This window comes from Stenella coeruleoalba (assembly GCF_951394435.1).
Source record: "Stenella coeruleoalba genome assembly, chromosome: 11".
Classification (NCBI taxonomy): Eukaryota; Metazoa; Chordata; class Mammalia; order Artiodactyla; family Delphinidae; genus Stenella; species Stenella coeruleoalba.
In genome coordinates, this window is record NC_137157.1 from 56,589,801 (window position 1) to 56,616,278 (window position 26,478).

Here is a 26,478-nt window from a genome sequence, read left to right on the forward strand (position 1 = left end):
GTATTAAAGTCCGCTACTATGAAAGTGTTACTGACGATTTCCTCTTTTATGGCTGTTAGTATTTGCCTTATGTATTGAGGTGCTCCTATTTTGGGTGCATAAATATTATAATTGTTATATCTTCAACTTGGATCGATCCCTTGATCATTATATAGTGTCCTTCTTTGTCTCTTGTTATAGTCTTTATTTTAAAGTCTATTTTGTGTGATATGAGAATTGCTACTCCAGCTTTCTTTTGGTTTCTATTTGCATGGAATATCTTTTTCCATCCCCTCACTTTCAGTCTGTATGTGTCTCTAGGTCTGAAGTGGGTCTCTTGTAGACAGCATATATATGGGTCTTGTTTTTGTATCCATTCAGCCAATCTGTGTCTTTTGGTGGGAGCATTTAGTCTATTTACATTTAAGGTAATTATCGATATGTATGTTCCTATTCCCATTTTTAAATTGTTTTGGTTCGTTATTGTAGGTCTTCTCCTTCTCTTGTGTTTCTTGCCTAGAGAAGTTCCTTTAGCAGTTGTTGTAAAGCTGGTTTGATGGTGCTGAACTCTCTCAACTTTTACTTGTCTGTAAAGGTTTTAATTTCTCCATCAAATCTGAATGAGATCCTTGCTGAATAGAGTAATCTTGGTTGCAGGTTTTTCTCCTTCATCACTTTAAATATGTCCTGCCAGTCCCTTCTGGCTTACAGAGTTTCTGCTGAAAGATCAGCTGTTAACCTTATGGGGATTCCCTTGTGTGTTACTTGTTGTTTTTCCCTTGCTGCTTTTAATATGCTTTCTTTGTATTTAATTTTTAACAGTTTGATTAATATGTGTCTTGGTGTGTTTCTCCTTGGATTTACCCTGTATGGGACTCTCTGTGCTTCCTGGACTTGATTCACTATTTCCTTTCCCATATTAGGGAAGTTTTCAACTATAATCTCTTCAAATATTTTCTCAGTCCCTTTCTTTTACTCTTCTTCTTCTGGAAACCCTATAATTCGAATGTTAGTGTGTTTAATGTTGTTCCAGAGGTCTCTGAGACTGTCCTCTGTTCTTTTCATTCTTTTTTCTTTATTCTGCTCTGCAGTAGTTATTTCCACTATTTTGTCTTCCAGGTCACTTATCCGTTCTTCTGTCTCAATTCTGCTATTGATCCCATCTAGAGTATTTTTCATTTCATTTATTGTGTTGTTCATCATTGCTTGTTTCATCTTTAGTTCTTCTAGGTCCTTGTTAAATGTTTCTTGCATTTTGTCTATTCTATTTCCAAGATTTTAGATCATCTTTACTATCATCATTCTGAATTCTTTTTCAGGTAGACTGCCTATTTCCTCTTCATTTGTTAGGTCTGGTGGGTTTTTATCTTGCTCCTTCATCTGCTGTGTGTTTTTCTGTCTTCTCATTTTGCTTATCTTACTGTGTTTGAGTCTCCTTTTTGCAGGCTGCAGGTTCATAGTTCCCGTTGTTTTTGGTGTCTGTCCCCAGTGGCTAAGGTTGGTTCAGTGGGTTGTGTAGGCTTCCTGGTGTAGGGGACTAGTGTCTGTGTTCTGGTGGATGAGGCTGGATCTTTTCTCTCTGGTGGGCAGGTCCACGTCTGGTGGTGTGTTTTGGGGTGTCTGTGGACTTATTATGATTTTAGCCAGCCTGTCTGCTAATGGGCGGGGTTGTGTTCCTGTTTTGCTGGTTGTTTGGCATAGGGTGTCCAGCACTGTAGCTTGCTGGTCGTTGAGTGAAGTTGGGTGCTGGCGTTGAGATGGAGATCTCTGGGAGATTTTCGCCGTTTGATATTATGTGGAGCTGAGAGGTCTCTTGTGGACCAGTGTCCTGAAGTTGGCTCTCCCACCTCAGAGGCACAGCACTGACTCCTGGCTGCTGCACCAAGAGCCTTTCATCCACATGGCTCAGAATAAAAGGGAGAAAAAGTAGAAAGAAAGAATTAGTAGAAGTAGGAAGAAAGAAAGAAAAAGAAAGAAAGGAAGGAAGGAAGAAGAAAAGAAGGAAAGAAAGAAGGAAAGGAAGGAGGGAGGGAGGGAGTGAGGGACGGTGGGAGGAAGGAAGGAAGGAGGGAGGGAAGGAAGGGAAAAAGAAAGAAAGAAAGAAGATAAAGTAAAATAAAATAGAGTAAAATATAATAAAGTTATTAAATTAAAAAATAATTATTAAGAAAAAAAATTTTTTTAAAAAAACGGACGGATAGGACCTTAGGACAAATGGTGGAAGCAAAGCTATACAGACAAAATCTCACACAGGTGCATACACATACACACTCACAAAAAGAGGAAATGGGGAAAAAAATCATAAATCTTGCTCTCAAAGTCCACCTCCTTAATTTGGGATGATTCGTAGTCTATTCATGTATTCCACAGATGCAGGGTATATCAAGTTGATTGTGGAACTTTAATCCGCTGCTTCTGAGACTGGTGGGAGAGATTTCCCTTTCTCTTCTTTGTTCTCACAGCTCCCAGGGGCTCAGCTTTGGATTTGGCCCCGCCTCTGCGTGTAGGTCGCCGGAGGGCGTCTGTTCTTCGCTCAGACAGGACGAGGTTAAAGGATCCGCTGACTCGGGGGCTCTGGCTCACTCAGGCAGGGGGGGGATGGGCACGGAGTGTGGGGCGAGCCTGCGGCGGCAGAGGCCAGCGTGACGTTGCACCAGCGTGAGGCGCGCCGTGCGTTCTCCCGGGGAAGTTGTCCCTGGATCTCGGGACCCTGGCAGTGGCGGGCTGCACAGGCTCCCCGGAAAGGAAGTGTGGATAGTGACCTGTGCTCGCACACAGGCTTCTTGGCGGCGGCAGCAGCAGCAGCCTTAGCGTCTCCTGCCGGTCTCTGGGGTCCGCGCTTTTAGCCGCGGCTCGCGCCCGTCTCTGGAGCTCCTTTAAGCAGCGCTTTTAATCCCCTCTCCTCGCGCACCAGGTAACAAAGAGGTAAGAAAAGGTCTCTTGCCTCTTCGGCAGGTCCAGACTTTTCCCCGGACTCCCTCCCGGCTAGCCGTGGCGCACTAACCCCTTGCAGGCAGTGTTCATGCCGCCAACCCCAGTCCTCTCCCTGCGCTCCGTCCGAAACCGAAACCCGAGCCTCAGAGCCTCAGCTCGCAGCCCCGCCCGCCCCGGCGGGTGAGCAGACAAGCCTCTTCGGCTGGTGAGTGCCGGTCGGCACCGTTCTGCTGTGCGGGAATCTCCCCACTTTACCCTCTGCACCCTTCTTTCTGTGCTGTACTCCGCGGCTCGGAAGTTCCCCCCCGTCCGCCACCCGCAGTCTCCGCCTGCGAAGGGGCTTCCTAGTGTGGGGAAACGGTTCCTCCTTCACAGCTCCCTCCCACTGGTGCAGGTCCAGTCCCTATTCTTTTGTCTGTGTTTTTTCTTTTGCCCTACCCAGGTACGTGGGGAGTTTCTTGCCTTTTGGGAGGTCTGAGGTCTTCTGCCAGCGTTCAGTAGGTGTTCTGTAGCAGTTGTTCCATGTGTAGATGTATTTCTGGTGTATCTGTGGGGAGGAAGGTGATGTCCGCGTCTTACTCTTCCACCATCTTCCCCTCGTCCCCAGTACATGGTTTCTTACAACTAGATTTATAATACTTTTTTCAAAACAGGATATAGAGATTCCTTAGTTTGGAATGTGTGTGTAGAGGGGGTTTTGCAAAGAAGAGGTGACAAATAGTAGAAAGGGCTTGTTCATATCTTTATCTGGGTAGAAGAACTGTGTTTAAGCAGTGCGCCTACCACTCCAGTAGCCCCTGAAGGGCATGGCAGTGCCCAAGATTGAAGGACAACCCGCTCATTAAGCCCAGGGGTCATGGCAGGTAAACTTCATTGCCCAACTTCTACTCACTCCAGCCTTGTTGGGCTTTGTACCACACTTAGAAAGCTAGAATTTCTGGAAACATTCAAAAAGGTTAAAAAAAACTGAAGACAGGCTTTAAAAATTTATCAACAGTGACAGGACAATTATTACTGTCTAACAGTGACTCATATTGTCTATGAAAGCACCCGTGAGTCATCCCATCACTCACTTGGTAGGCCTTCAGCACTGCACTGAGGTCCTGTATGAATAGAACTGTTTCTTGCCTTGACCTCACCCTTATGTACTTGAGAGGCTGAGTTTTCTTCTTGCGTGCTCCAATAAACAAGTTCTCTAGATTTGGCCCAGGCTAGCCCCCATGCTGGTCCTCCTACTTTCAACCCCACTGATATGTACCCTCCTCTACAGATGAATACATAAACCTCTCAATTCCACATTCATCCAACTGCATCACTGTGGCAATGTGTATACTCACTTGTAGCCAAAGTAAATGTTACCTTGATCAAAATTAATTGGTGTAAAGACTTCACAGTGAGCCAGAGTGTTTGGGAATTCTGATAGGTAACCACTGAGTGATTTAAAAACCAGCAACAACAAAAACCTGTTAATTCAATAGGCTTAAAGATTTAATGATTGAAGATTCTGGGGTTCCTGACTTTTACATAATGATTTTTAACTAAGACACACTCAGATATACTTTGCCACATATAACCCTTTTCTGACCCATCAAGATTCAAGTCATATTTAAATGTTAAAATGTTTGCTCTACAATATTTATGGTCCCTGCATATCTGGTTTAGCTACTCTGTGCTGCAGCAATTTTCATAATTATTTTTCCTTTCAGAGCTTTTATAGTAATTTTATATTCATACTGTGAGATGCTGCATTGTGTTTTCTTTCAGCTTACTAAATGACTTGGACATCACAGTCGGTTGGACACATTTGCCCTGTTTGTGTCTCAGGGTTTGGGAGGCAGGGGATTGTTAAGGAATTGGATAGATTATATGGTATGGTATTTTAGTGCTCATTTGTATCCGTCTAGCAGAAGCTTGTGTGTCACTCAAAAGTAGCCCCACTTAGGCTGTCAACACTGTGGCCCAATAGCAGAGTGATTGTAAGTTATTCCTAGAGGAGCATGTGCCTGCCAAACACACAACAGTGCTTCCCAGGCTTGACCTTCTTTCACGTCGTCCCTCTTGCAACTAGAGTCCGGCACAGAGGGTGGACTTCCAGTTGGTACTTTAGGTTCATTGGGCCACCAGAGGCAATGAACGCACTTGCCATTTACAAAATGTTTGCTCTGAATGCACGACGATAACAAATAGCCGGAGTTGAATTAATGAGTGACCAGTATGCAGAGATACAGACTATCTCAATGGAGACCTCCCTGCAGTGTCCAGGCTTACAAAAAGAAAGAAACACATTTGGAAGCTAAGAATGGTTCGTGGATTAGGTGCGCCCAACATGTGCAAGACTCAGCAGGAAGAACACAGCCAGGTATCTGAACTGGAGATTTGAAGAGCACCCATGCATGTCAGGGGAAGGGAGTTCTACCTCAGGTTCAGCCAGCTCTCTATGAAGCTTGTATCCTCAGTTAGCACCCAACTCAAGACTTTCATAGTTATGTATTGAGCCAAATATTTCTTTATTTGACTGGCAGTTGAGTAAGTGTGGCAGAACTGTGAAAACCAGTATTTTCTGACAATGAAGGGAATTAAGCCTTTCTTATCGCCCTCAGAAAAGGAGAAGAGAAAATGTTCCTTTATTCCATTTTATTATTATCAAAGAGATACACTTTTGTTAAAAAGTAAAAATGCAAAAATGTATAAAGAAAGATATAAAAACCACTTGCCGTCCTCACCGTCTCAGATAAACCCTTTAAGTAGTTTGGTTAATATCCTTCTAGTCTCTTTTTAATATATGTGTATATGATTAATTTAAAATACATATAATATAAAGTATAAAAATACATAACCTGCTTTATCTTTCCTCACCAACACAAGACTATCATCTTTCCATGACATTATTCTTCCACTGTTTCATTTTTAATGGTACATGATATTCCAGTACCACCCTACTGTAATTTACTTAACCTCACACATTTATGTTACGGCCACCTGTTTTGCTACTAGAAGCAATGCTGTAATGAACATTAAGTAGAGGCATGGCCCTTGAAATTGGGTCCACTTTTAACATTTCCCAGCATTCTTCTGCCCTTGCCTCCATTTTAAATTAACCATGCACCCACCTACTCACCAAGCATCTAGTTTTCCTTTTTATCTGAAACTTTACTGATGTCCCAATATAGAAATGACAGGAAATATTCAAAGAGCTGCCACATAGAAGAGGATTTATAATGGTTCTATGTTTTCTCTAGGACAGAACCTGAACCAATGGTGAGAAGTGATGGGGAAACTGATGTCCACTCAACATGTAAACTTTGAAACAATGAAATAGGCAGAGCTGTAGAGTATGGAGTTCACATTCCTAGGATTCAAGCAGAGGCTGGAACGATATCTGTTCCAGATATTTTAGAAGGGATTCTCATTTCAGATGGGAAGTAGATTAGCTTAGACTTTTTTGAGGTTTTTGTTTGTTTTTCAGATGGAACCTTTCCTGCAAACTTATGTGAACCCTGTATAAATAAGAGCAGCATTTTATTAGCATAAATATGACTTAGTACAAACTTTTGACACTTACTTATTGTGAAGTCCGTCATGAGGAAATTGAAAACTGGTGGTCCCCAATATGTTTAAAACTTAAATATCTGACATATTTGGGGAGAGCTTTATTTTTAATAATTTACAAATTCATATAGTTGGAAAAACTTGTTTTGAATCAAACAATTAGAGTCCTTGAACTAGCTCTGCAACTTTATGGTTTTGTGGAATGAAGATTGAAAACTAGGGCACCAGACTGTCCTTAAGAAACTTTCTAAGTCTAAGAATTCATATTTCTGCAAAATTTGAAAAGGATCTTATCTATATGAGCCAGTTTCTTGATTTAAATGTTGCTATATTTTATTCAGTGATGCATCTATTGGCAGAGAGTGTAACAATTGGAGAATATATGTGGAGTATTGTCAGTCAAATTGAGGCAGGGTTTGAACTTGGGACCAAGAAAAAGCTGGAGTTAGTTTGCACTGATTCTCAAAAGAGTCCGGGCTAAACAGATGGGAGGGGAGAATAAGTCAGGCATCAGGGATCAAAAGCCTAAGACAGGAACTTCCCTGGTGGTCCGGTGGTGAAGAATCTGCATTACAATGCAGGCAACACGGGGTTCCATCCCTGGTTGGGGAACTAAGATCCCACATGCCATGGGGCAACTAAGCCCACACACCACAGCTACTGAGGTTTCAGGCCTCAACTAGAGAGCCTGCATGCCACAAACTACAGAGCCCACGTGCTCTGGAACCCACACACCACAACCAGAGAAGAGGAAAAAAACCCACACGCCACAACTAGAGAGAAACCCATGCACCGCAACCAAGAGCCCAGCGCCCAGCAATGAAAGATCCCCCCGCATGCCTCAACAAAGATCCCCCTGGCCACAACTAAGACCCGACGCAGCCAGAAATAAAATAAATAAATAAATAAATAATAAAATAAATATTTTAAAAAGGCCTAAGACAACAAGAGTTGAAATCTAGTTCATGGGTATTGATGTCAGGGAAGGATACCAGCAAGGAAGAAAGTAGCTTATTATATGGCAAATTTCATTCAAAGTGGGAAGTCTTTCTCTTTTTCCTGCCAAAGACATGTCATGCCCTCAAACAGTGGAGAGATCTGAGCTCAGAATTATAGGTTAGTAAAGGGTCCTGTTTTTAATTGCATGAAGATGCAGAGGAAGAGTAGAACATCTCTGACACTCACAGTTTGTGGATGGGCAGTTTTTTAAACAACTAATTATGCTTAGAAATAGTGTTTGTTGGTCTGGTAAAGTTTTTAAGGAGATTTTCTAGGCTTATGAGCACGTGGTGCCCTCTGGAGTGAGAGAGTCTAGTGTGATGATATGAGGAGAAACTTTAAGAAAATTAGCTTCACTTCCATTCTGAAGCAGGTAACGAATGAATCAAGATCAAATCGTAGTGTTATTTCCAGGGCAGCACAGACTCAATGCTTGGTATTCTGTCCAACAAAAGGAAGAAAATTAAGAAGGCACATTTGTGTTTTAGGATGTTGGTGGTCCTCGATCCACTGGCTTTGTTACCAAACCAAACTTGGGTCTGCTCACTAGAGGCGCAGCAAAGCCAATCTACTGACACCAGGTTGTGGTGAAGGAAGGTACAGCATTTACTGTAGAGCCCAGCAAGGAGAATGTGTAGCTTGTACTCAAAAGACCTGAGCTTCCCAGTTGTTTTGGGAGAAGGGTGTTTTTTTTTTTGTTTTGGGGGCTTTTTGTTTTTTGGTTTTTTTTGGCTTAAACAACACATATTTCTTTCTTACAATTCTGGTTGGCTTGGAAGTTCAAGATCAAGGTGCTAGCTGGTTTGGTTCCTGGTGAGCCCCCTCTTTCTGACTTGAAGATGACTACCTTCTCACTGTGTCCTCATATGGCAGAGAGAGCCGGCTCTGGTCTCTCTCTTCTTATAAGGACACTAATCCCATTGTGGGGGTCCCACCCTCATGACTTCATTAAACCTAATAATCTCCCAAAGACCCTTCCTTCAAATACCATTGTATTGGGTGTTGGGACTTCAACATATGAATTTGGGGGGGACACAAACATTCAGTCAATAACAATATACATCACCTTATATAGGTATCCCCGCTTTTCAAAAGTTCATTTCACGTCACTTTGCCTTTATGAAAGATCTACATTAGTATCTGTTTTCACTAACTGAAAGAAATCTGGAGAGGATTTTCACTTTTACAAAATAGATGAAAAGTAAAAACAGCATTCAGCATTTGTTTTGCCACACGGCCATTATAGAGGCAGCACTCACTCTGGGCAGCCAGAGAGGTACTGCCAAGATGCAGAAGGGTTTTTAAAGGCAGTGTGATGGGGAGGGGTTCATGGGGTGTGTGATCAACTTGTGGACATCCTTCTAACTGGGTGGTGGTGAGGTAACGGTGTGGTATTTCAGGTGTCGACATTATCAACTTTCTGGTTTCAATCAATCTGGGGGCTCCATGATGGTAGTGAGCATGCAGTTAACTTCCTCCACCTGTTGGGGGTTTTAGGCTCTACAAAACAACTTAGGAATGTATGTCAGACTTAGCTTTACCTTTGAAACAGAACTGGGGGTCCTTGTGACTGATTCATTGTTTAAGTTATGGCTACTCTCTACCTGACTGCCCTTTGTTTCTGTATTCTTTACTTCCCCAAACATTAACTGCTAGGCCCTGTTCTTTGTTCCACATGGAGGGTCTAGGAGGGCACAGTGTATTTCCATAACCTCTCTTCTCAGTCAACAATAACCGGGGACACAGAGGGGCCTGTCGCCAGGAAGGCCCCTACATGGTCCTTCTTGGTTTCAACTTTTTCATCTACACCTACATAAATAATAACCTCAGAAGTCATTTCAGATACAAAAGCTGCTAATATATATGTGTATATATGTAATACTTACAGATGACTGTATAGTTATGCAGTTATTTTTATTTTGAAGGGAAGATATTTATTCATTAAGTAATCATTCATTAATTAGGTATTTGTTGATTTCCCTATCCTAAATACTGCTAGGTACAAACTAAATGACTTCTGTGCTTAAGGAAATTAAAATGTTGCTAAGAAACACACAATGTATACTTTTAAGCAGTAGTCTTATGCTTTATGTTTTGTGGATTCTTTCCATATATGTTATCTCATTTGTTCCCCAGTATTTCAGAAATTTCCAGCTGAAAGAGATCCAGAGATCACCTCCTCCACCGAGTGTATAGAAGAACAGACATGAGACTAACTTGCTTAGACAATTAATATCAGAACCAAAGTCTTCTGACCCGAGAGCAGTGCACAGACTACATTCATTCTTCCTGTGCAAACAGATATGCCAATTCTTTTCTTTGTAATATACATTTAATTTTCAGTTTGTCCAGTTCAATTCAAAGTCTGTCAAATAGCTTGAACTACTTTTCACATATTTGAGGTTTGGCTTGATATAAATCATATTTGTGAAGAACATTTTATTTTAATTTACAAAGCTGTATATACATTTTAAGGGAGAATTAGAACATACGTTTCTGATTTATTTACAATTAACCTTTTATTTTTCAATAGTCATTTGATGCTTAGATACTTCATTGTGACTTCAAAATAGTTTCTCCTAAAAGTAGAAATGATAGTTCATTAAGATTAAATAAATTACGCCTAAAAACTCACTGTGTGTGCCTCAAAACTAGTTTTCATAATATTTTATTAGATTCCAAACTTAATAGACATGGCTCATTTTTACTAAGGCAAACTTATTCTCCATTTAAAATCTTTTCCAACTCTTTATGTGCTATTCAGATAGTGATTTTATTTTACATTTTCTCCAGATCATTTAGAATATATATATCACAGTTATTGAAATGGATTTTTGGTGTCAAAAAGGAAAGAAGAAGGAGAGAAAAAAAATCACAGGGTTTTTTTCAAGAGAAGGTAATAACAAGACTTTTAAATGAATACCTCCTTTCACCATTCAGACGTGAGTGAACTTGGCATTAAACCCGTTCTTAATTCAATCCATCTGTTCAGTGCCCACTGCTTTATTCTTAGTGCCACCATTTAAACCACCTGAAATACTTCACAGTGAAAATTAACAAAGAGCACAGCATTCCCAAGATAATAAGCATATATATATGTTCACCAATGAACCATCTTCTCTGATGGGGTAATATTTATCTAATGTCTCTTAATACCAAAGACACCTTTTGAAAAAAATTCTGCAATTTTTATGTCAGGGAAATGTAACCACTAATCATGTGGTCTATTCAGTGTGGCATTTGAGTGTAAATTATTCATTTAATGTAGTGTCAAGTACATAGACTGGATGTTAACAATTACTAGCAACAAAGTAGAAGAGGCATACTTTGTCGATGTATAAAAATGTAAGAGGCAATGAAGACAAACAACCTAGGTATATTTACTAAAATTCTGTAGATGATGTTGTCTGCAGTGCCAAGCGGTTTGTTGAAGCTCAGGCTTCGTCACTATCTTCAGACCGACTGACATCCTACAGCTACACCATGACTGCACAGCCACATGGAGGGAACTGCAGTCAGCCTGGGACAGCAGCCAGCAAGCCTTGCTGGTCTGTGCCCAAGCTTCCCCTGCTGACCCTCCTCTTTCCAAAACAGCCCTGGGAGTTTCTCAAAAAGACCTGATTGTACTGCTTTGGACTACAGTTTCAGGCTCTGTACGCTTCAAAACCAGAGTTTCCTGTTTCAGCAGGAATTCCTGGTATTTACTTTTAAAGCCAAAAATCAGAAGTTTCGCATACTCTAAAACTTTTTATTTTACATAAATAAAAAGCTGTACATCAGGGCTTCCCTGGTGGCGCAGTGGTTGAGAGTCCGCCTGCCGATACAGGGGACACGGGTTCGTGCCCCGGTCCAGGAAGATCCCACATGCCAACAGGAAGTTGTCAACAGGGCAAATTCCCATACTGTTACCAAACCAAACTCAGGTCCACTCACAGTAAAGCCAGTCTGACACACAGTAAAGCCAGTCTACTGACACCAGGTTGTGGTGAAGCAAAGTACAGTGTTTATTGCAAGCTCAAGCAAGGAGAACAGGCAGCTCATGCTCAAAGGACCCAAATTCTCCAATGGCTTTCAAGAAAGCGTTTTTTAAGACAGTGTAGGGGAGAGGGCTATGAGGTGCATGACCAGCTCATGCTCAGTTCTCTGATTGGTTGATGGTGTGGTAACAGCATGCTGTTTCAGGAATCTCAATCATCAACGTTCTGGTTCCAACCAGTCTGGGGTCTACATGCTGGTGGTCAGCATGCAGTTAACTTCCTCCACCTGATAAGGGTTTTAGTATCTGCAAAACAACTGAAGGATATGGCTCAGGATACTATTTTTAGTCCTTGAGGAGGAACTAGAGGGCCCTGACTTTGTTTTCTGACTAAACTATTATTATTTTGTCTTTCTTGACTGCTTTCCTTTGTTTCTGCATTTTCTCACTTCTCTGATTAAATTTTCTCTTTGGAACTTGGGGAAGGCCCAGGAGGCTAAAGCTTTTTTGCAAACAAGATGCAGGGGACATGGGGAGGTCTGCCCCCAGGAAGACCCCCACAGGGTCCTGCTCAGTTTCAAGACAAAGAATAGAATTGCTGTGGTATATGTCTTATTTTTTCAGTAAATGCCCTGAGACTGAATGTAGTCCTTCTGAATTTCTTCTTCAAATGAACTAGACCCAGTTGTTTTCAAGTCATTATCTGGAGGAGTCATTAATTTTTTTCCATGCCAACCATTTTACTCCCAAAGGTAAATGCCTTAATCTTGAAAGCATCTAGTTTGGCGACCAGGGGTGGGAGATATCCACTACCTGGGAGGTTCACTCCTTTCTCCTTTTCCCATCCTCTTCTCTTTATTTAAGTGCCTGGTATTAAGAATGCTTTATTCCACTGGTTTATGTGGGTTAGGGAAGAGTGGGATAATCCATTTCCCACAACTCTAATTCCTTCACCAAATAAACAGAGGTTTCCTATATATCATAAATAAATGTTACAATGCATTTGCTAAGAACTACTGCTAAGAGATGTAAAGATAATGCTGAAAAAATGGGTAAAATATATTTCGTGCTTTCAGGTATCCCACAGTCTCATGTTGTATAAGGTCATTCAAAGATAGAAAAATTATAATTTTTCATAGCATAATGTCTAAATACTGAAGAAGTAGAAGCCAAGGCAGGAAATATAAAATGAGACCAAGTTGCCTGAGGACTCCAATGTCAGGCACATAGCAGACAGTTATGGCCCACAAATTAAAGAAAGCCAATCTGGGAGTGGTGTGCATTCAACAGAGTGGAGGGACCCAAGTCATAGAGACCAGGCAGAAGGATATTGCATTAGGCTGAACAGGAGGGGCTGGCAGAAGTAGAATTTAAAAGATCTGTTGACTGATGGGAGGTAGAAGAGATCAGAAGGGGAGTCGAGATTGACCACCAGTCTTGCTCTCTCCCTGTAGGAAGCTCCTATCCGTTTGGGAATCTCTGTTGATAGACAATAAACACCAGGATCCAAGAAATCCACCTAAACATGAAACCACCATGTAAACAGGACTGCAGAGCATTTCCCTCAGGGTTTTGTCTTAATGAGGAGGATAACTATAACCAGGTTGTGAAAGTCAGTCATTGCTTCTGCAATTGAATTTATGTCAGACCCCTTACCTGACCTTTTATGTCTCAGGGATTCTCCCTTGGATTTGTCCAACTATGTCCTCCCTTAAAACCACTTCTGTTGCTACTTATTTTCTTGCCAATGACAATCAGTTCTTGTTTCCATGGCATTGTTGCTCCTCATTCTGTCACTCTTGTACAGGGAAGCAAATCTCTCTGTTTCCATGGTAAAACAGAGATTTTACTTCTAAAATCCTTCACCTGAGAGAAGAGATAGACTTGGTTGGGTTGATGGGATCTTCTGAGACCTGAGGACCCAATAATAGAGCTACAGGTGCCCATTTGGCTCCTTCTGATCAGTGAAAGGACACGGGAAATGTAAAGGGAAACCTTCAAGTTTGGTAAGAAGATATACTTGGTCTTCTTCTCCCAAAGCCTCTTCCCTAAGTAGTATTCATAAAGCTCCTCCCATCAATAGGTTATATGTGTCACTAAAAATGGAGGGATGGAGCATAAGAGTGATGGAGCAAATGATGTGAGAGATGGGGGAAAGAAGATGAGGGAAGCAAAGGGAAAAGTGAGCAGATAGGAATATGTGAACAGGAAGTGAGTTGATCTGTTGAGAATGAAGTTTGTGGAAGTGGATTAAGACATCAGCAAAGTGGCGCTTTTGATGGGTAACAATGATGTGGAGCACTTGGTAGGGCACATGTGATCTTTATGCAGTGCTGAGGACCAACTGGCAGGGCAGAGCAGGGATCTGTTATAGATTCTTTTGTCTCCTTTCTGAGGTCCTGGTGGGAAAAACAGTCCTTGGTGTGGAATCAGTGTAACACAAATGAGGGGCAAGTGAACAGCGATTTTCAGAAATGTACATACTGCTGCTTCCAGCTTCACCCAGACACCAGTAAACACAATGGTGAAGCAACGATGTGAGGGTCCTGTGATGTCAAACCGTGACTCAGGGTCGGGGGAGGGGGCTTGAAGATAACTGCATGGAGGTGAAATACCTAAAGACATGATTGGTTGCTGAGGTTATATGCTTCTGGCGGTGAAGGACACCATCCATATTAACATAATTTGCGTTTTACTTTTAGGGTTTTTTTTTTTTTCTCTCTCCTAACCACCCCACTCAGGGACAGGGTAAAGAGCTTTAGGGTGGGGAGGGGGATTAACTTATGAGAATTTTATATACTATTTTAAAGAAGGTGAAAGTGGATGTCTTGTTGTCCCCTTTAATGCTGATTTAAGTAGGGTCTCTGTCCTTTAACAGCCCTACTAGAGGCCCCTAACACTTCCTAGGTACACAAGTCCCATGAGAAGAAAGGGCAAGTGGGAGACAGACTATCATAAAACTATTTTAGAAACCCCAAGGCAAGGGCAGTAATTGCCAAAATTTTTTTACATCTTCAGTTCTGGAGTCTGACAATCTTTCATGAGAAAACTAATCCCACAATTTATGATGCATTTATGACTCATTTACACTTAATTTATCAAAGCCACATTTTTCAGATAATTCTCAGATAACAGACAGACGACAGGCCTCTTTATTAAGCCACTTTAAAAGGTAATTCTTTGAAAGCGAAAAAACCAGACTTTACCCAAACTTACTAGAATTTGTTCTTGAGTTTGATTCAGCTCTGAGTATCTCAGAGCTTGGAGGATTTCAAACATGAAACAACCTGTTCTCCAGTCTAATTATCAAGCTAAGCTTTAACTGACGAGGTATATTTTATTTATCAGGCACTTATGTCATCAAGGGTTTTAACCAACTCTGTATTGGGCAAGACCTGGCTACCTTCCAATTTATAATGTGCCATCTGATCTCTCCAGAGCCACAGGGCCAGCAATTATACAAGCCATCTATACTGACACAACAAAAACAGATTAGCCATCTAAAACAAATGGATTTACAATTAGGTCATTAAGAAGATGGCCACCCTTCTAACCCCTTTTCTCCATCTCTGTCAGAAAGAAGGCCAAGTAGGTCTGCTCATTTCCCACTGTTTCTCCCCTAACTTCTGAGGTATTTGGTGAGTGAAAAACCTATAAACTTTTCCCAGTGCTTTTTATCTTCTGCCATTTTCCTCCATCCTGCCGTAGGTCATTTAAAGAAATGTTTGTTTCTTGAATCCATTTGTCCTGGTGGCAGTGATTAATGTACCTGCTTGGTTTAATTTTATATGCATTCTATATCACCCACTGTACATTTTCAGACTTATTAAATAAGTGCTCCCTCTTTTCACACATAGTCAGTAAGCATTTTATTTATACAATGTGAGAGTGTGTATATCTGATTGTAAAACCCATTTTCTTTTCCTTTGAAAATAGAAATACCTAGCCTTAACCACCTAGAGTTATGTTTGTTTTCTAATGCACATGCTGCACTGCAAAATGAAGACAAAGCTCTGAGTTTAATAATCGCTTCATTCATTTAAAACAAAACAGCTTCAAATTTAACTCTTTATTGACAGTGCATTAAGTAGATTTCCTAATAACTCACCCAGGAGCAAATATCTACACTTTTCTTAACAAATAGCTTTGGGTTAGGGGACTTTATAATATGAATTTATAGGCAAGATTTTTTTTTTTTTTTTTTTTTTTTTGCGGTACGCGGGCCTCTCACTGTTGCGGCCTCTCCCGTTGTGGAGCACAGGCTCCAGACGCGCCGGCTTAGTGGCCATGGCTCACGGGCCCAGCCGCTCCGCGGCACGTGGGATCTTCCTGGACCCGGGCGCGAACCCGCGTCCCCTGCATCGGCAGGCCGACTGTCAACCACTGCGACACCAGGGAAGCCCTGGAGCTTACATTTTAATAGAGGTGTATAACAACGTAACCAGAAGGTGTAAAGAAACTAGGGACTTTCCTGAATGGAAAATAGTTTATTTTCAGGTTCATGTTCTCTTGTTACTCTAGTAAGCTTGACTTTGCTTGAAACATTGCTTAGTATTTTCTTAGACCACCCACTTCTACCCTTGTTCAGCCACCTGTTCCAGGTCCTTTAAGTCACCGTATATTTCCTCGCTAATTTACTTCTGTCCCATCATGTTTATAATGCTGTATATTCTGGTTTCACCTCTTACTACCTATGTGTACTTGGATAATTTACCTCCTAAGCCTTAATTTCCTCATCTGGAAAATAAAGGGTGTTCAGTGAGTACTAAACAAAACAATTCATGTTGGGAGCTCAGTATAGTGACGGATGCACAGTAATACCTTTTGGCTATTTTGTTCATGATGATCATGATGGAGAGGAGGAGGTAATGAGTATGTGTGAGGCATTCAGGAGTTACTGAATCTCCCGGACTAGGTCACGGGTCCACAAACATTCCTACAAAGAGCCAGATAGTAAATATCTGGCTTTGCAGGCCATGTAGACTCTGTGTTGACTACTCAACTCTGCTATTGTAGTGTGAAAGCAGCCGAGGCAATATAGAAACCAATGGACATGATTGTGTTCCAATAAAATTTTATTTATAAGAACGTTTGTTGGGTCAGGTCTGACCTGTGAATGGTAGTTTGCCAACCCCTGGACTGGATCATAGGATTTCCAAATCTAGGAGAGTTTTGTGTAAGAAATTTAAGCAACTTAAGGGATCAAATACCTTTTGGGCAAAAGCTTTCGGCTGACTTTCAACAGAAGCTATTTAACTTTAGGGACAGTTCATTCAAATAAAGGGGAAAAAAAGCAAACTTTGAGTTAAACCAAATGGAAAATGTAGCATGAACCCCTGTATGCTTTAAATATGGCTTGAAATTATACTGTAAATCCCAGAAGTGCTAACAAGCTAGAGCTCATGAACAAGTGTTATAAAAAAACAAAAACAGTGTGTCGCCACTGCTGATGGCCCAAGTTGATGTAGAAGAAATTGTAGAATGAATGTGAAGGTCAAGATTCATACTTTATGAGATTTAGGAAGAAATTAGTATGTAATAGTATAGGTTAATGTAAGCTAGTTTCTGTTTGTTTTTTTAAAATAGCGTGCACTTAATAAATCATTTCTTTTTTTTCTCTTAAAACTATTCTTTAATCCATGGTGACATTTTACTATACATGACATCTAAGAATTGAAGAAATATAGTATTCCTTTCATGAGGCAGTTTGTTTCAACAGAAATTTTGTAAAAATAGAGTTGAAGCTTAGGAATGTATTTGTGTTTACCCAGAACTGTTTAAAGAAGAGAAGCTGATTCTGGCAGATGTGAGTGTTACAGTAACTGACATAGTAAACACAGCAATGGACAAATACTTTTCTAAGCTTGAATAAAATATTCTATAATAATAGAAAAAGCAAAACTAAATAGCAGCTTCATTTTATAACATTTGGTGTTCATCAAACTACCTACTGATTAGTCATATGATTTTCCAGATATTAGGATAACAGAAATAGATCATGTTCACATGATCTTCATTAATAATAACTGCTGCTTATTGACTGACTCTAGTCCCATAAAAAGCACTTCCTATGAATTGTCATGACAATTTCATGAAACAGAACTATTATCTTCATTTTATAGGTGGGGAAACCAAGGCTTATAGAATCATGCAAGGTTACACAGCTAGTAAGTGGTGGACCTTAACTTAAATCCAAGACTGACTGACCCTAATGCCCCACTATAAACCTCTGATCATCCTTGCCACCGGAAGGAAATAACCACCCACTGGAAACTATTAAATGGTACTTCTGGTTGATAAACTCAGCTCTCTTGAGCTGATATGAATCAGTTGCTAAGCCTATACAGATAGGAACAGATCTTTGAATGCCAGGTGTCCCGATGTGGTAAGTGCCGAAAAACTCACCCAACCAAACTCTCTACTAAGCCGTATATCTAGCAGTTAAACTACATCATTATAGTAGTTAACTTTGATAATGTCCCTACAGGGTAAATAAATACAAGGTACAAGTGAACGCAAATTCTAGAACCAAATTGCCTGGGCTCATATCTCAATATCCCCACTTACCAGCTGTGTGGCCTTGGACAGGTTACTTAAGCCTGAGTTTACTCATCTATAAAATGGAGATTCTATTCGGACCTGCCTCATAAGGTTATAGAGAGGATTAAATGAGATATAATCTATGTAAAGCACTTGATACAGCACTTAGAACACAGTTAATGTGCAACAATTAGTATCTTAAAAAAAAAACCAAAGACCATGACTCAAATAGTTGATTGGCACTGTTCAAAAACAATATCTTTAATGTCCGTCTCTACCATACCGAGGCCAAAATGATTGACTGCTGGGAGTTCCCTGGCAGTCCAGTGCTTATGGCTCTGTGCTTTCACTGCCGAGGGTGCGGGCTCCATCCCTAATCGGGGAACTAGGATTCTGCAAGTATTAAAGTAGTTACTTACAGTAATTACAGTAGTGATTACAAGTAGTTCAGTACACTCATGGGGCAGCGGCCAAAAGAAAAAAGATTGCTTTGGCTGCTTTGCTTTGACTAATAAACCCATATCTATGGTAGAGTACATACAATGGTAAAAGTTCCGATTTTTCAAATGTCCCTCATTTTACCCTTGACATGTCTAGTTAATTTTAGACAATATAGTAAAATGCACGGTGTCCTTTCTGAATGGCATTTCAAACATGAAACCGCAACTTAGAGATTGGATAAGCCAACCCAGTTTCTGCCCACTTAATGGGGTAGTCCGTTCTAGCCTAAGGTTCACTGCAAAATTTTCAGTAGTAAAATTATTTAAATATGTTGGAAGCTGTCCTTCCAGACTACTTGCTTCAGTCATGGAAACCATAAGAATGAATTACCCAGCAGAAGCCAGGTGTTCCGCAAACTTAGGCATTACATTTAAAGACGGACCGGGGAGGAAGACTGCCATTTACACCACACCAACGTCACTTGCTCAGGTCAGCTTATTCCAAAACCAGATACACAGCAGGTCCATCATATATGCAGATGAATGTTCTTGAAAATGTTAATAAAATGGCTGTTAGTTAAATCTGACAGCTTTGAGATTTGGGAGCCAGTCTTCCAAATAAATATGGTATTAACTGGACAATGGCTCTAATCTGAACCTAGCCTTTATGTCTGACTCTATGTCTGTATCTGGCTTTTTTCTAAGTATGTGCTTAGAAATAACAATTAGAATACATAGGTGCTAATGCAAGTGATGTATCTTTCTTTCCTCTCCAGGACCTATTGCATAATTCTGAGTTTGGAAATGAAGAATTATGAAGGTATTTTGCAAATAAAGAAACTCAAAGAGATGATGGAAGAGGACCACATGGCATTTGAAGGTACCACATTTTAAATTATTTACTTATCTTGGTTTGCAAGGCTTTTTTTCTGAATGTACGTGCGATTTTAACAAATGTTTTTAACAAGCAAAATTAACAATATTACTTAAGTACAATCAACAATGAAGTGCCAAATTATCTGAAATCAGAGTATTCTGGATAAAACACTGGGGGAAACAATGGCTTTCCCCCATTTAAAAAGGCACAAGAGCACCTCTTTTCTATTTGCTTCTCTTCAAGTGTTCAAAATGGTAAGAACACTTTCCACGCCACTGGAGGCAAGAGTTTCCAAACAGACTTGCCTTTAAAAGCTCAGTAACTGGTTCAGGGTGTCGCGTTTTTTAGATTCCAACCATATCTCTTAAAATTAATTTCAGTCCTGAGTGGACGACAGTGCAGATATTATTATAGACAAAAAAATTGCAAAATCAAATAATTACCTTGTCAAAAACTAAAATTAAAAAAGAAAAACTGGGCTTCCCTGGTGGCGCAGTGGTTGAGAGTCCACCTGCCGATGCAGGGGACACGGGTTCGTGCCCCAGTCTGGGAGGATCCCACATGCCGTGGAGCGGCTGGGCCCGTGAGCCATGGCCGCTGAGCCTGCACGTCCGGAGCCTGTGCTCCGCAACAGGAGAGGCCACAACAGTGAGAGGCCTGTGTACCGCAAAGAAAGAAAAAAAGGAAAAGAAGAAAAACTGTTTAGGACTTCTTTTTAACTCCTGAAAATATTCATTAGTATGTAAGTTTATTAATATTAAAAAGATGCTTTAGGTAGCTTTGTCATCTGCCTAAATTTTTAGTTTACTTCTACTGTGTTTTAAGGTTTTCTTTTTCTTTTTAATTATAAATATTCTCTGGAGTATCAATTGCAAGTGGTTCAGTACACTGAATGTTCTATAATAAGTATGAATGCAGCATTTGCAGCTTACGGCACTTTCTATGTTTCTGAAAGCATTTTTATGAATGATAGTATTGTTCACTAGACTAGCAAAATCGCACTCATCCTTTAAGGCCCAATTTAAATCTAATCTCCACAGAGCTGTCTCTAATCACCGCAGACTAAAAGACATCTAATCTCTTAGAGTACATATCTTCTGTGCACTTGTTTTTATTATCTTTTATTTTCCATGACCATTAATGACTTAATTATCTGCTCATTTGTACAGTTATTGACCTACTCTTTCGTCCATTCATCCTTTAATAAACATGTCCTAAGTACATTCAATACGTAAGTCATTGTACTAAAATCTGGGAATATTAAATTACATAATCGTAATTGCTTTACAATAAGGGTATTATATACAATATAACAAGAGAACCAGAGGTCAGAAAACCTAGCTCTGTCAAGAGGAGTCAAAGAAAGCATTGCAGAGGAAAAGACATTGGGACTGGGACTTACAGGATTAGACGCTTAACAGTTACAGGATTGGATGCTTAACAGTTTTCTAGGTGAAAAAGAGATCATTCCAGACCAAAAGAGACTAGGAAGTCATAAAACGGCATGGAAGTTTTCAAAATGGGTGCATTTTCACTGAGATTTCATCTCTTGGCCCAGATGCATTATTTCCCAGTGACCACATTCTTCTGAGCACCAAGGCTTTCTCTGTTCATACTTGAATGGAAATGTGGTCACACAAGTCCCTGTTTGGAAAGGGCCCTGCAAGGGAACTAGATGTTAATCCTTCAACTAGAAGAGTAATTAAATGCCCCACTGAGTGAGACACCCTGTTGTGATAGAATACCTTTATTTGGAGGGCATAGAAAGAATGAATTGAGAAATCTAATGTTGGTTGGCACAGAATTATAAAATCTGGCCCTCTGGAAGAACATATACTACAGATGTCAGGACTAGATATTAACCTTTTTGTAAAGATGCATGCACTTCTATATAAATAGATAACTTGGTTAAGCAGAAATGCTCGGATTTTCCATGTAGAAAGTTCTTTGTTTCATCACTTTTAGTTGGAAAGTTTAAGTTTACCTCCTCTTTTTTGAAATGAAGTATACTAAATATTCCTAAACCTTTTTTAATAGGTAGAGATCTTACCTCATGTTAGTAATTTTGCTCACTACTGGACAGTACCAAAAATCTATACAGCAAAGGCGATTGGGATTAATGGTCAGTAACCTCAACAAAACAGAGTTCATGAGGAAATCACTAATAAAATCCTCTTGTGTGTGTGTGTAAAAACCAAGTGAATGGGGGGAAAATATAATATGGAAAACTGGATTTCTGCTTATTTAATGTGGGTGACTGGGTGAAATAGGCATTTCCTTCATTAAGCTCCATCTTCATTAGATTCAAATTATATTATCTGTCATGGCAATTCTTTTAGGTGTTACCTGTAGCTCTGATGGCTCTATGTTTCTCAACCGAAAACCTTGATAAATCATTTGGCAAAGGAATTTCTGAAAACTGAATTTCAATGAAAAATGTTTTAAAGATTTTAGAAGTCTCATTTCACTAGCTCTTTGCCAATTTAACTTTTGTGACAGAAGAAATTGTGTTCTAAGAGAAGCAGCCCCAAGATAAAAATTTGTGCTCGTGACTTATTAAGGAAGTGCCCAGGAAAACCATGGAAGGGAATAGAAAGAGAAAATGAAGGGAAAATGGCAGGAATGTGCCATCTCAGGGTACCTCAACCAGAGTTTCTGCAGGAGAACTATGGAGCATGAGCTGTGTCTCTAAAGTTGTCCTAACAAAAACAAGGAAGGCAGGTTTTCACACCCCAGTAGCCGCAGAATTTGACCACCTGTAGACCTGTGAAACTTTCCAGACATTTTGTCTCTCAGAGTATGCAGAAAAAGCATCCTGTGGTAGCCTGAGGACAGGCTACCAAAAAAAAGACACTGGCTATTGGAAAAGAAGGAGTATTTAAAAGAGAGAGAAAAGCAAAAGGAATGGAGGGAAAGGAAGAGGAAGAAGGGGAGGGAAGGAGGAAGGCAAGGAAAAGAGGAGGAGAAGAAAAGAAAAAATGGAGGAAAGAGAGAGGGGAAAAGGAAATAACAGTAAAAAGGGAAGGGATGTAGAAGATCTAAATGGAGCGCTGGTACAGGCTCACTTGAGAAGAACCTAAGAAAATGCCAGATATATAATCTGATACCTATTTTAATTTTCCTTACCTGCCTTGCCTGCCACTTGGGGAAACTTCATTATTAAACCTATTAACCCTAACATCCAGGGATGCCAAAGTATTTAGATGGGGCAGGGATGAGAACAAATCACTACACTTTATTCATATTCTACCCGCTATCCTCCCTCTGGGTACCTCTGTGACACTTTAGTGTCTGTAAGTAACATATTCTAAAGAAATTCTGTCCAAGTCGATTAGCACAGTCCTGTCATGTGTTGTGGTTGATTCTTGCTTGTCATTTTCTTTTGCATGCTTTCTAAGCTCAAAATTTTGTAACCCACATTGGGCCCCCCTGTCATTAGTGTGAGGTGAGAGATTGTGCTTCTGTATGAAATAGGCAGGTATGTATTAGTTTGATTTCTCATCACGGGAGAGAACTGTAAGGTAATTTGCATGCTCTGATGCTCCAAGATAACTTAAAAGGTACCCCTGCTTTGCTTGACATTGATGAAACAAGACAATACCCACAGGCAATGGCTCAAGGTCACGCTTTGGATTTTCCTTCATCTTTGATTTCCCTGCATTCAATCCCTACAAATTTATATTGGTAAAATGAGCTCACTTTGTACTGAATGACCCATCTTAATGAATACTGATGTTGTGTAACTTCTCATACTTGGAGTTCTGTCAGACATTTACATGACAGTCTCTAGTGGATAGAGCAGGTTAGAATATAATGATTCCATGAATTCTTTTCTGCCCCTGGAGCTAAAATTTCTACCAGCTTCACTGAGATTTAAAAAGAAGAAGAAGAAGTAATTCTACATTCTGATAAAATTCTGTGCCTCAAATCTTTCCTTTCAACTATATCCTCAAAGGACATATCTTGATATCACTATTTGTTAATATAGGTGAAGATGCTACATCTATAGGTAAAGTTCTCAGGAATCAGTTTAAAGCATTTATTGTTATAAATATCAAAGAAAACAGCCAGATAAAACTTGAAATTAATTGTATTTGTGACCCTCTTAATTTGAGAAAAATCTGTTTTTAAAATATTTACATGCACATCGCAAAAATAAAATGAAATCATACCCCACTCTCATTTCCCAGCAAGAAACACCACTAAAGTTTCCTGTGCATTTAACAAGACTTTATAACACATGCATACAAATATATGGATATTTATAGGTTTTCTTTTTCTAAACAAATACTGGAGCATACTATATATACTTTACAAATTGTTTTATCACTGAACAATATATCCTCAACAACTTTCCATACCAGTCCGTAAGATCCACTTTATTGCTTTTAAAATCTTCATAGTAGTGCATAATGTGGAAGTGTTGCCAAATCCAAGTTCATGTACCCAGTGCGCAGTGAGGCCAAACAAACCCAAACATCAGAGTTTAGAGCAGAGAAGAGTTTATTTCAGGGCTTCAAGCAAGGAGAATGGGCGGCTCATGCTCAAAAGACCCAAACTCCCCAGTGATTTGGGGGGAAGAGATTTAAAGGCAAAATTTGGGGTGAGGGCTTCATGGTGTGTGACTTTCTTCTGATTGATTGGTGGTGAGGTAACAGGGTGATATTTCCAGAATTTCAACTTTTGGTTCCAGCCAGTCTGGGGTCTACATGCTTGTGATCAGCATGTAGTCACCATCCTCCACCCTGTGAGGGATCTTTGTTTGTGTAGAATAACTCAAAGATGTGCATCAGATTGTTACCTGTATCCCTTCTGGAGGAGCTAGGAGTCCTGTGACTCTATTATCCTATTAACTGCTTGAGCCTCTTCTTTGGAACTCAGGGAAGGCCTAGGAGACGAAAGCCTTTTTTCTACAAACAAGAAACAGGAGACATGGAGGGGCTTTTGTACCCAGAAGGACCCCGAAGGATCCTGCTTGGTTTCAGAAGCACCATCATTATTTTTCTCTGTTCCCTGTTAGTGGATATTCACATCATCTCTAGATGTTTGCTCTACCAAATAATGCTCCAGACATCTCTGCTCTCCTTCTTTTCAGCAGGTCTTCTTAGAACTTCACTTCAGAGGATCACTTTTACCTGAGTAATGAAAACACCAGAGATTTCTCTACTTTTTTCTGGACTTTTCCCCTCAACTTTATCTCTCAAATCTTGGTTGTCCTTTCCTGGGATTCTTTCCACAGTGATATTCATTTTATTCATCTGGAATATTTGCCTTTCCCTACATCTATTCTTGTCGTAATCTGGCCTTGTTCTCCTTACTTACCAAGATCTGCTTCTTTCTGGTGCCTTAGAAATATCTTTATAAACTCCATTATCTTCCTAAACTCTAACCTGAAGATCTGTTGCATGTTAGGACCCTCAGTTGGTGACAGGACCACAAAATTTCCATTTTGGAATCCCTCTTAAATTTCACTGACTCCAACTTGTCATTGCAACCACAAAGCAGCATGGAGGACTCTCTGGCCTGCTCATCTAACCTGGGTTTGAGCCTGGAGCTCCACCTACCAAGAACTTCCACTAGCCTGGTAACACAGTGGAGGCACCAACCCTGTTACATCTACTGCCCTAGGAAACCTTACATTTGACTCAGTTTATCCAACAATAAAATGGGCCTATATATAATAACAACATTAAATTTTTGATAAGGATGAAATAAGATAGTAAATGAGATTGCATCCATAAAGCATGTAGATGGATCCCCAGTACATATTTCGTACCCATAATAGTCATTATTCTCATTATCCATTGAATGACTGTTTCTCAGTCGCAGCTAAACATCAGCATCACCTACATAACCTTTAAAAAAAATACAGCTTTGGGCTTCCCTGGTGGCTCAGTGGTTGAGAGTCTGCCTGCTGAGGCAGGGGACACGGGTTCGTGCCCCGGTCCGGGAAGATCCCACATGCCGCGGAGCGGCTGGGCCCGTGAGCCATGGCCGCTGAGCCTGTGCGTCCGGAGCCTGTGCTCTGCAACGGGAGAGGCCACAACAGTGAGAGGCCCGCATACCGCAAAAAAAAAAAATACAGCTTTCCCTCCTCACACTTCCTTGGAGCTGGGCCTGGGTGTCTGCAGTATTAAGAAAGCCCCATAGGTGATTCTACTGCACATCTGGGTTATGTGAAAATGTCATTCGTCAACCAGCTTTTGGAAAGTTTCATCTTTCCAAAGCTCCAACTTCTAGAAAGATCTTCCTTTTATTTAGTCAAATTTAATTTCTATTCATATTTTTATTTTTGACCCTGAGGAGTAGACAGAACAAGCAAAGAACATTTTCTCCTTGCAAGTCCTTCAGATACATGAAAACAGCTATTACCTCTCCCCATGTCTTTTCTCCTCTTGACTAAATATTCCCGGTTTTTCAGCCACTCCCATATGACATGGTTTTAGCCTCTTCATCCTTCTGGCGTACTGAGTTTCAGTGCCTAGGACAAAACGCAGCACTCCCGACTTCTTCTGATCGGCCACAGGAAGAAGGGTCCTGTTGCCGCCCTAAGTCGGTATCAGGTTTGTTTGTGTTTTTGCTGAGAGGTTGGGAGCAAGGCGCTATTAACCTTTATTGACTCATCTTTATGGTGCTTGTTGTCACCTAAAGCTCCCCTATTATCACCTACAAAAGGATCCCCTTCTCTTTCTTGGCACCATCTCACCAAGTCACTGTGCTTCTTGATCCATGAGTCAAATTTGATATTTATCTCACTCGTATATCTTTTCATTAGTCAGTCTGTCCTGCCACTTAAATTTCACCTGAATCCCAAATCTATCATCCAATGCAATTGCTACAATTCTACAGAATTGTGACCTCAACATTTTAACACAACATTAGTAAAAAATATTGAACAGGCCAGGAATGAGAAGACTGGTGGTATACTACTAAAAAATAGCTTTTTTCTTTCTTTTCTTTCTTTCTTTGCTTTCTCCCTTCCTTCCTTCCTTTCTTTCTCTCTTTCTTCTTCCTCTTCTTCTCCCTCTTCCTTTTCCCTTTCCCCTCCCCCTCTTCTTCCCCCTCCAATTCCTCCCCCTCTTCCTCCCCCTCCCCCCCTCCCCTCGTCCTCCCCCTCCTCCTCCTCTTCCTCCTCCTTCTTCCTCCTCCTCCTCTTGTATGTCACTAGACTGAGAGGCAGACTC

The 26,478-nt window shown here is 40.5% G+C and overlaps 1 long non-coding RNA gene across 1 annotated transcript in view; it reads left to right on the forward strand.

Annotated features, from left to right (window-relative positions):
• Nucleotides 1-2,429: 2,429 nt before the first annotated feature.
• Nucleotides 2,430-26,478, forward strand: part of LOC307194084 — a 76,325-nt gene continuing 52,276 nt past the window's right edge. The window contains exons 1-2 of the long non-coding RNA XR_013830495.1: nucleotides 2,430-2,904; nucleotides 19,194-19,297. This is a non-coding gene — a long non-coding RNA (uncharacterized lncRNA). The remainder of the gene's footprint in view (nucleotides 2,905-19,193; nucleotides 19,298-26,478) is intronic.